The following is an 11,261-nucleotide window of genomic DNA, read 5'->3' as shown; positions in this document are numbered from 1 at the left end:
TATTTTATCTACCTCTGATTATTCCTGATGGCGGCAAAATTGCTCAGCTTGTACCTACGCTGCAGCTGACAGAAGCTGCCTCTTCCATTATGCAATGGCAGAGGGGACCAGAGGGTTGTGGATTTACAGGAGGTATTGCTTTATTATGTTTGCTGATGGAGGAATGGCCACAAGCTCCTGTTCTTTTGGAAAATGGCCAACAGAGGCTACAGCTATCTGCACTGCTGGATACTGGAGCTGACACCACCATTGCCAGCAAGGACTGTTGGCCTGCCAGCTGGCCTCTGCTCCCAATGCTCTCTGGTGTAGAGGGAGTAGGAGGTTCAGCTTCAGTTTGTAAGAGCAAGGACAAAATTCCTTTATCACTGGATGGTCCCACTTGTGTACAATTTGTTACTGTTATGTCATTACCACACAATGTTCAAGCATTAGTTGGCCATGACATTCTCATGCAATCAGGGGCTCGCCTTGTGACAAAAGGTCGTTTTTAGTAGCAGTCACTACTTGGGCTTTCCTGATCTGCCTGACCTGGAAATCTGATGATCCAGTGTGGATCCAGCAGTGGCCGCTAAAGAGAGAAATCCTAGAACAAGCTCATTCCCTTGTTACTGAACAGTTAGAGCAAGGTCACATTAAACCTTCTACTAGCCCCTGGGATACTCCAATATTTGTTATTGAGAAAAAATCAGGAAAATTTTGTCAGCTGCATGATTTACGTGCAGTCAATGCCCAGATGGAAGCAATGGGGACCTTACAGCCAGGTCTCCCAAATCCAGCTATGCTGCCTGAGGGTTGGAATCTCCTTATAATTGATTGAAAAGTCTGTTTCTTTACAATTGGCCTTCATCTAAAGGATACAAAAAGATTTTCATTTACCTTACCTTCTTTAAATCATGAAGCACCAGCAAGCAGATATGAGTGGACGACCCTTCCTCAGGGAATGCGCAACAGTCCTGTGCTGTGTCAACCTTTTGTGGATGCTGCTCTGTTACCTGTTGGAGCTGCTTTTCCTGACACGGTGATATATCACTACATGGATGATATTCTGTTGGCACAAGAAAGCTCGTTCACTGCTCAGCAGGAGTCTTTCATTCTTGCGCAGTTGCTGAGTAACAACTTGTGTGTTTCTCCGGAGAGAGTACAGCACTCTGCTCCCTGGAAATATTTAGGCTGGGTGATTTCTGACATGCATATTTGGCCACAGAAAGTTGATTTGCAGCTGGAGTTAAAAACCTTACATGACATGCAACGATTTATGGAGATATACAACTGCTTCTTCCATTGGGGTTCTAATGAGATTATTCAAGTTGAGCACAGACTTTCTGTTCAGCAGATGCACAGGCAGGGGCTTCTTGGGCCACTGCTTTGGCACCTATATTTTTAAGTAGGGGATTGCAGGAAAAAAGAAGAGAAGCTCATCAACGACTGAAGAGAAACAGCCACAGAGAGGAACCAATGGGTGAAGAAATGTCAGGAGGAAAAAGGCAGAAAATACTAGATCAAAACAAGTTGTCTTGATTAAGGTAAATTTGGAAGAGAATTTTTGAAGAGCTTTTTTTAGAAAGCAGATTTATTTAGTGGTAGTTTTTGTTTAAAAGTTTTAGGCCAGATTTTGTCTCCCAGCTGTATAGTAGAGTAAGTTTTTCACATTTGGTCTTGTATTGACTGGGTTCAGGGTTATTGTCTGTTTAGCTGCTGACTTCGGTTCACTGTTTGGTTTAGCTATAACCTGAGTAGCTGGGCTGTTGACTGCAGCTTGAGTTACTGGGGTAGCTGCTGATTTATCTCCCTGCCCCCTGCTTCTGTCCACTCTTCTACAGTATTTAGCAGTCTGCGATAAGCAAAGGCTAGGGCCTAGCTTATTGCAATGATCTTTTTCTCATTAAAGTCATCATGGTAGCTCTCTCTAGATATTTCTATACCTCATCTGCCTTCTGAATTTGTTCATATGAAAATTTCTAGGCTGGGGGATCAGAAAATTCTTTCAGGGTTTGACTCATTCTCTCTTATTTTCTACACGACTCAGAATTCTCCCCGCTTGGGTCTACTTCTGGGTTGGGGGACTCATCAGCCCCTCTGGACATCTTAGCCCTCAGTCTAGAGAAGCTGTAGATTATATAGAGGAAGTTTACCAGATTAGGTATGAGGAAAGTGGTCTCTTTAACATTCAGGAGAAAATGAACATTTTCAAAAAGGGATGAAACAGATCCAAAGGATAAGAAGGAAAGGAAAGGCTGGAAAGCTTCATCCCTTGTTTTTCCTCTAATGAACTGGGTGTAATTTCTAATAAGCCCCAAAAACATACTACTGGAACTGGGACATAGGGTAGGATGGAGAAACTATAAACCAAATATATCTTGAACTTCAGTACTTTTGTAAACTCCCTATAAACTCCCTATAAATTATTATTACTGAGCCTAGCACAATAGCTACTCAAACTCATGCCCCTCTACTGTAAAAGCTATGTATTAGAACAATAGTGGAGCTGTTTTTAGATAAGAAAATAATCCTAGTGACTAGAAAGCTCTTACAACTTCAAAAAAGCCTTGGGACTAGAAGCGCGTGAAGGCCCCCACCCCGAGAGACATTACCACTTCAAGTTACATGGTTACTGACGGCTTTGCACCACTACAGAGTAAGCACAACCAAAATGCAATCATTACAGGTTTTTCTTCTTTCTTGGGCCTCACATTGGGTGCCAAAAATGGCTGGTTTAGGGTAAACTTGAGAGAGAACTTTTGCAGTGGTTTTTTTAGAAAGCAGATTCAACTGGCCCATCCCGCAACCGGTATGGGAAAAAATACTTCTTTGGAGAGAAGTGACAATAAGAGAAGGCGTTAACAAGAATGCAACTTCTTTATTGATGAATTCAATACTAAATTCTGTCATCTTAGACTAACTAATCCTATGTTTTTAACAAATAATCATCTACTCAATCCTAACTTGAAGAATCCTAAGAACTTAATCTTCTTTTAAAATAAAACAGCCTGAGTTCACAGATGTTTCCTTGCTGAAGCAGACGACTGGTGCCAGGACTCCACTTGCTGCTTGCCAAATTCAGATACTCATTGCTGAATGTGGGACAGCTTTTTGTGGAGGTGCTGGCATCTGCTCTTCATCTCAGAGTAGCTGGAGCTACCCTAGGATGGAGAAATCAAAAGAAAATTAGGGCATGTCAACATTTCTGCACAGTTTAGAATTTCATGACCTTTTCTTTCAAATAGCCTTGAGGCAGACTCAGAGGCTACCAAGCCAGGCCAGTCTGGTTTTATTCATGTAAAAAAATAAAATTACTCTCAGTTTGACTTTGGAGGTATTTTTCTCTGTGAGCCACCATCCTTCTGGGAAATTTGCAAACTGAGGCTGTTGTATTACACACCTAAGAACAAACTCTAGACAAGTCTGAAACCACAACAACAACAACAACAACCCAAAGCACAGCAGCTCCTAAAGAGGGCAAAACTCATTAACGCTTAAAGCCACTGAAGGGAGTCAAACCTTCTTCAATCCCTTCTCCCTCAAATCAACAGGTGTGAGGTTTATCAAGCTCATGATACAAACCCAAGATGAAGTGGCAATGAGAATAATCAATGCCACATCCCAACACTGTCACACCAAAGCTTCTGCTCCTCTGGGCCTGGAGATCTGGTTCTCTTTGCAATGACAAAAATTCATTCCACATGGGAATAAACACTTCAAACCATCCTGAGATAAATATTTACAAGGAATTAATCTTTAACAAGTTAAAATTCAATGCAAGGACAGACAACAACATATGCCAGTTATGCATCCCAGGCCAGATGCGCCTGACTGGTGTGCAGGATAAGTTTGAAAATAAAACTCTAGATGCCTTTCTACATTTTGAGAGGTTCCCGAGAAGCAGCAGCTTCGACTACTGGCCTCTGCCCAGTGACATTTGCTAGCAAGAGCCCGAGCACAGGCCTCACTGCACTGCTGCCCTGCAGGGCCAGGCTTGCCCTCAGCCTTCCCCAGAGCATCCCTGGCTGTACCCAGCGGGGCCCAGGGCCCTGCCTGCTCCAAAGGCCACAGCTGCCCCAGAGCCCCAGAGCTGCAGGAGCCTGCCTGCCCTTGCCAACATCACTGCTCTGAGACAAGCTGGGAGCAATTCCCAGTGTTTTATACCACACACACCCACACCCATTTCTCCCTCCCCTCCTGCACTGCAAATACGATGAGGGGATGCAGCAGCACTGCTGCAGCTGAGCCTGTGCAGCTGCACTGCAGGAAGGGAGGGCCCATCCGGGCCTGACCCACCTCGGTGTTCATCTCAGCACTTCTCCCCACCTGGCCCATATCCTCCTTTAGCTTTCTACCTCCTTAGCTGACATTTACTATTAAAGAATGTCTGTATTATTGACTCTGGAATATGGTCTTTCTTGCACCTTAATTCATGCAGAGGCTTAATCATCAAATCTTTACTCCATCATTATCCACACTGGAGTTAGGAAAAGATGCACATTGATACTTTCATGGAGATCCAAGGGACAGTACTGCTTCAGCCTCCCAAATTCTCTACACATCTTTCTCGACACGGTAGTCTTCAACACACAAGTGCTGTCATGGTAGAACTCAAAAATTTGTGTCTTTCTTGAACCTGAAGGGTGCAGGGGAAATGGAGCCGACATTTGCAGACAGGTAGAAAGTAGAATGGGATGTCACAGCAAGCACCCAGGAAGAAGAGTGGCCACCAGGTGCTGGCTGGAGGTAACTGAGCTACTGCTCAATCCTCCGCTTCTTGCTCATCGCAGGACTGGTCAAGCCAGAAGCCCAAAGCTGTTTCTACAACAATAACAAAACAGTTCATTAATCTCTGACTAAAGTCAGGTTTTGCCCCCATTCTAAAAAAGCAGGATTTGTGAACTGGCAAAGGCTGAAAACACATGTTCTTTAAATTAAAACAGCTGTCAAACATGGAGGACCTCCAGGTAAATATCTGTTCTTTCACATTCCTAGTTTCTCATCTTAGGACTTAGCCAGTCCTTCTCCAAGTCTACTGATAAAAGGCTTTGGGAAGCAGCCACTCCCTTCAGCAGTTCCAGCAAAACCTCCCCAAAGGGGAGAGCCAGTAAGTTTTATCTGGGTCCCAATTTCTGCTTGCACACACCAGGAAAAGACTCAGCTTTTGCTGTCAAACATCCACATGATTTACTGAAGAGGCACCTGGCTGTTTTAGAGTTTTATGTGTTAAAAACGAGATTAGTGCTTCACTCTTAGAATTCAGGAGTACAGGGTGTGACGGTTGGTTGTGAATTCTCATCAGGATGAACAAAGACAGCAGCCACATGTCAAGGAATTCTTGTGCTTTTAGGAGCAGCTGTCTTAAATCCAGCAGGCTACCTGCTGCGCAGACTCAAAAGCTGCTGGCTAACAAGCCATTGAATTTGTACAAGAGAGTGTCACAAGTGGTTACCAGCAAGCCCTCGCTGTTGCTCAGTGCCCTTCAATCATCTCTCAGCTCCTCCCAAGGACCTTCTCACAGCTGCTGACTCACAAGCCACAACACAGAGCCACAAGCTCCCCAAACCCCCAGCAAACTTCCAACCTGAGGATGGAGTAGAACAGGACAGCCATGTGTGCCCAGACAGAGTGAGGGAGGAGAGAAACAGAGGCAGAGGAGGGACTGAGGAAATATCACCATTCTGTAGCTCCTGTGTTGGTGCAGCCACATGGATAGTGCAGAGCTGGAGTCAGCAATGAGAGTGACAGAGAGACAGAGGGACAAGAGAGCGAGAGGGCCCCATCTGCCCCAACCTGCTGCAGCCTCTTATGTACAGGAGATTTTCCCTGCAGAGCCAGCCCTTTGAGGCCTCCTCCAGGGAATGAGTTGAGGGTGGGGACTGAGCTCAAGTCTTCAGGCAGAGCAGAAATGTGGCTCAGGACAGTGCTGCTCCACCTCTGCTGGATCCTCTCTTCTCATCACAACTTCCTGTCACAGCACTTGGAATGTCTGAGGCAAAACATGCTTAGGACTGGTCCGGCACATTCACATCACAGCTTTTATACCACCAGCAAGTCTGCTGAAACCTAATACAGAGTACAGAATGTTAAAAATGCACAAAATACCTGAGCAGGTCTTGCTGGAGCATCTCTCTCAGAAGGCCCTGGAGATGTTGCTTGGCTGCTGCTAGTGGGGTTCTGAGATGGAGCTGCTTTTCTGTAAGGATGGTCCAATATTTCAAGTTACAAGGCCAAAATATCAACTGTCATAATCCTTTCCTTGCAGATCTTCAGTGCCAGGACTCCAGGAATCAGCATGAAGCTGAGTTGAGGGAGCTTTAGGCAGGATATCAGGAAAACATTCATGCCCCAGAGGGTGCTTGAGCACTGCAACAGTGGTCCCTGCAGCAAGGCTTCAGGAAGTGTTTGGACAGCACTCTTGGGCACCTGGTGTGATTCTTGTGGTGTCCTGTGCTGGGCCAGGATTCTGGCAGGTCCCTGCTGCCTCAGCATATTCTAAGAACCTAGGCTTCATTTCCCAGGGCTTTCTTTTGAAAAGGCTCTTTTCCTTCCCCAAAGGACTGAACTTACCTAGAAAGTATTAACTTCAAATTCGCTCTCTCAGTTTTGCTGTAGCCAGGCCAATCAGTCTAAAGGGTTTGAAACAGATGTTCCTTCAGCCTGAAGGAATTATCCTTTGCATTCAGGTCAGCAACCTACAGGAAGACATTTTGGAAAACAAATGTTCATTACACCTATATATGCAAACTACAGAAACCTACATGGGCTACTTGAGTTGGGATGGCAAAACGTGGCTCCCATTATATTGTGAATGTCTTCAGGGTGAAAAATCCCTGCCACTGCCCAGGACAAACACTGCAACAAACCTCACAGGTTCAGGGAATCAGTTCCTTAAAGTCACTGTAGGATCAACTGAAAGTGTATCCATGTTGAATTGGAGTCCTTTGACTAGGTTCCAAGATGCTTTTTCCTAGCTAAAGAGGAAATAGTCCTATTCGGTATATTAATGCTTGCATTATTCAGCAAAAGCCTATGTGGATGGGGAATATTTAAGAAGGAAGGAAGGATTTACTGCATCTTTCAATGGGTGTGCATTTTATGAAAGCCTATGAGAAAGACATCCCAGTGGAACTTAACTCAAAGGAGTATTGGAAAAGTCTCTAATTTAAACAGGTGAGGAAGTAGTAAAATTATGAATGGCAGAATAGCATGATGGAATAAGTTGTGGCACAAGCTCCACGATCTCACCTCCTGAAGGATTTTTCCAAGGGAATCCTTGTCCTTTTGCCTGACTCCATCTCTCTGCAGCCAAGCAAGTAACTCTGGCTCCTTGTAATCCCTCAGAGCAAGTAAATGAATCACCCTGTCCCTGTAGGGTTGGCCGTAAACAGCAGCGCAACCGCTCCAGTCAATGTCTGCAAGTCTCACAGACATCATCCTCTTCTTCTCAGGCACAGGACCTGAATTGCTTTGCTGGGCTCCTCTGACCTCTGCTTTTTCTCCTAAAGAGAGGGAAAACCAGAAACAAATAGTTCAAACTGGAGGTTTGGAGAAGGCAAGGAAGCTGATACAAAAGGATGTACCAAGACTTCTGAGCCTCTATTTGTCCGTCATTTACAGATCTCCAAGAATCCAAATGTAAAGCATTAAAAAGAAACAGTCATTAAAAGCTGGTAAAGGAGTGATGCTGGATGGGAAGTTTTTATGAAAAAATATTTTTATGCATTTTGCTTTTATATGATTTCCCCAGTTTGTAAGCTCAAGCATTCAGCTATGTTCTAGAATGACACTAAGTGCACCCTCAGCAAATGCATCCTCTAGAATGGATTAGGTGCATCCTCAGCAAGTTTGCCAAAACCAGAGGCATGGGATGCCATCTGGAAGGACCAAGAAGTGGGGCCTTTGGAACCTCATCAGATTCAGCAAGGCCAAGTGCAAAGGGCTGCATCTTTGGGTTTGGGACATTCCCTGACACCAAGACAGTCTTGGGGATGAAGATGAGGACGACTTGGAGGTGCCGGTGGATGGGAGGCTAGATATGACTAAAAAAACATACCAATTTCCAGTAAAAAATGAAATGGAAGCATATCTAAAAGTGGTCCATCAGTTTCATACCCTTTGCACTTGGACTGTGTGACTCCTTTTCTGCTTGGGTCCTGCACTCTCTTTTCATCTCATTGGCTTTGCTCATGGCAGGCATTTTATCGAAATCCAAAGGATGGGATTCTTTCCCCCTGTCTAAGTCTGTTTTCTCACCTTTGGAGCTGGGAGTCTTCCCCTGCACCCTGACAGGCGCTGGGATTCCAGACAGAGTCCGAATTTTATCTATCTCTTGTAACTGATGGGTGGAGGTGGAAATGGAGCTGACACTTGGAGCCAGGTTCAAAGTTGAGCAGGATGTGGAAGGCAGGTCCAAGGAAGAAGGAGAGCGGCCAGCAGCTGCTGGCTGGATACTGCTGGGCTCTTGTTCAATCCTCTGCTTCTTGGTCATCACAGGATGGATAAATGCAGAAGCCAGAGGCCGTTTCTGCAAAGATGATTCCAATTAGTTTTGCTCTGAAAAAGCAGTGTTTCTGACCTGGCAATGGTTGAACACACACCTTTCTTACCTAAAACGGCCTGTCATACAAGGAGGTGCTGCAGCTCAATATGTTCTCTATTTCATTCCTACTTTCTCACCTGAGTATTCAGCAAGTCCCCCTCCAATTCTGTAGCTAAATGGCTTTGGGAGTGTTGCAGCATTTTTGAGAGAAAGAGGACATGAATTATGAGGTTTGAGCAACCCAGTCAGACTAGGCCTGATAAGCAGCCTTGATGGGGCCTCGAAGCCTTTGATGCAGTGAGAATTCAGTAGTGGCACAGTTAGAAATTATGTTAAAGTACCTACAAAGTAATCAGCTATCGGAGCATGAATTAGAGTAGAGCTGCAGTGTGAAAAGTACCTTAAGGAAAAGGTAAACAATGTTAGTGTGCCAATCAGAGTGTCTTTGTAACTGTAAACTATGTAGAAGCTTATATAAAATACTATATTATCTCGAATAAGGGGAGAATGTTTGATTAACCACATTGGTTCAGATCTACATTTGTCCTGTCCAGTTTCCTACTTCCTGAGATTCCCTGGCTTTTTGGGAGAAAGACATTCCCTTCAGCACCTCTATTAAAGGCTTCCCCAAAATGAGGAGCTCAGGTTGGTTTTATCTTGCTCCCTATTTCTGCTTAGACACACCAGGCACACACTCAACTCTTGCTGTCACACAGCCACACGATTCACTGAAGTGGCCCCAAGAAGCGGTCGGTGCGGTGCTGATCACAGCGTGTCCAGTGCAGAGATGATAACAACAGAGAGAAGCCCCAGTCTGGCTGCAGGTCTCATTCCTGCTGCTCTCCAGAGGAAACCCTGGATCACAGCCTCTTCCCTACCAAGCACACGCTGCTCCCACCATCAGCAGCTCAGAGCAGGACTGCCAGACACAGCTCAGTGCCAGCCTGCTGACAGAAGTGCTGTAGGCATGGAGGTAGGACATAAGAGGATGCTGGGCCCTGCAGCACTTCCTGCTCTGGCTGGGAAAAGAGCTAGGGAAAACCAGGGCTGTTTAAAGAGAATTCTTTAAGGTATAGAAAATATACCTTTCATGCAGTGTTTTCCAAGATTCTTTCAAAAGTTTTTCCTTGCCCTCTTGTATTGGCCATTGTCCAAGATTAAAAAAAAAAAACGTTTTCCTATTTACCATCTGAGTAGGAGTTGCCTTGGGGCAGTTTTCCTTATCTGCTGTTAATAGCCCCATCAATGCCTTGCCCCATGACTCAGAGATAACACTGTCCAGGAGCAGGTGATTAAGGACACACCTCGTGACTCATAATGACCCATTGTGAGATGCTCTGCCCAGGGAGGAGGAGCTAGGCATTGGAACTGCTGCAAAATACCTGCACCCCAATAAAGCCACTGGTGTGAGAAGTGCCTTCTGGCCAGGCTGAGGCACTGCTGCTGTGGGTTTTGCTGCCCTTGCAGGTGTCAGCGGGGCAGAGCGGTACCAGCTGCCTGGTGAGCTGGGGCCAGCTGGGACTCACTTTTACAAATGCATGTGGGGGTTTAGATAAGCCCCTGTTCCTTGCCCAGGTCTCTGGCAGCAGGCAGGAAGTTTATTGAGGTGGCCAGCACCCCAAAACCCACTCTGGTTCACAAGTTTTTTAAGAATAGCTGACACAGTCTGTTAGAGAATGAATTCTTTCTTTAATAGACACAAAACAGACATAAGGCTTAAAACAAACTAATACTACTCAGGAAAAAAGACAAAAAGAGACTACTAGTAGGTATATACAGCATTGAGTTAAAGGTACCATTCATTTCACAGCTAGGGAAGAAATAATATGACTTAGGATCCAAAGGATCTTACTGTTGGAGTCCAGGACATCCCTCTGGCTGCCCTGGATGTCTCGAGACCCTGGCAGGGGGCTCGGAGACCCTGGCAAGAAGTCAAAAGCACCTATGGCTTTGGTTTTACTTTCTGGGAGAGGCTGCCAACACTGTATGAGGAATTACAAGCCAAAAGGGTTTGAGTAGTGTAATAGGTGAATTGACACAGGGTGCAAAAGTAGAATTTTAGAGTTTTTAGTATGTAATTCTGACCAAACTGATGCCTTGTAAAGGCTGCCCTAGAACAGAGGCTAGACTGAGTTAATGAATAAAGTAGGTGTGAGAAACTGCATTGACTTGTTTGTTCATCAAAAGTATGAAATTACGATAAAAGGGGGGGAAGTCGGGACATGGAATTTACAGGCTTGACTGGTAACCACAAACAAAGATTGTGAAAGATTTTGCAGGACTGGCTGGAACTGATAACCGCAGTGGAAACCCATTGTTGCTGAAAACTGATAAACCGCAGTGGAAGGAGACACACCACCCCACTTGTGAAATCCATTGTTTTTGGGACTGATAACCACGGTGGAACGAGACTCATCACCCCCACACATGCAAGATAAAAAGGGACTGAAGAGAAGGAAAGGTTGTCAGCTTTTGGCGGAGCCAGGCTCCCAGCTGAACCCAGCGCTGTTTTGCTTGCTATCGCTTGCTGTAATTAATAAAATTATTAATTGATCTTAACAGGCTGAATCAAATTATTCGCCTCAACTTATAACAGTAGGGATTTATGAAAAGGCCTCAATGGATACACCCTGAGCAGTACAAGACTCCAGCCATGTCTACAGCCGAGGTGAACCCAAAATGGTCACAAAATGCACAACTGCTCACAGGGTCTCTCACTTTGATCACTTCTGCTCCATTT

This window comes from Lonchura striata, chromosome 30, assembly GCF_050655825.1.
Source record: "Lonchura striata isolate lonStrDom1 chromosome 30, ASM5065582v1, whole genome shotgun sequence".
NCBI classification, from domain to species: domain Eukaryota; kingdom Metazoa; phylum Chordata; class Aves; order Passeriformes; family Estrildidae; genus Lonchura; species Lonchura striata.
Note: the sequence above shows the minus strand (reverse complement) of the source record.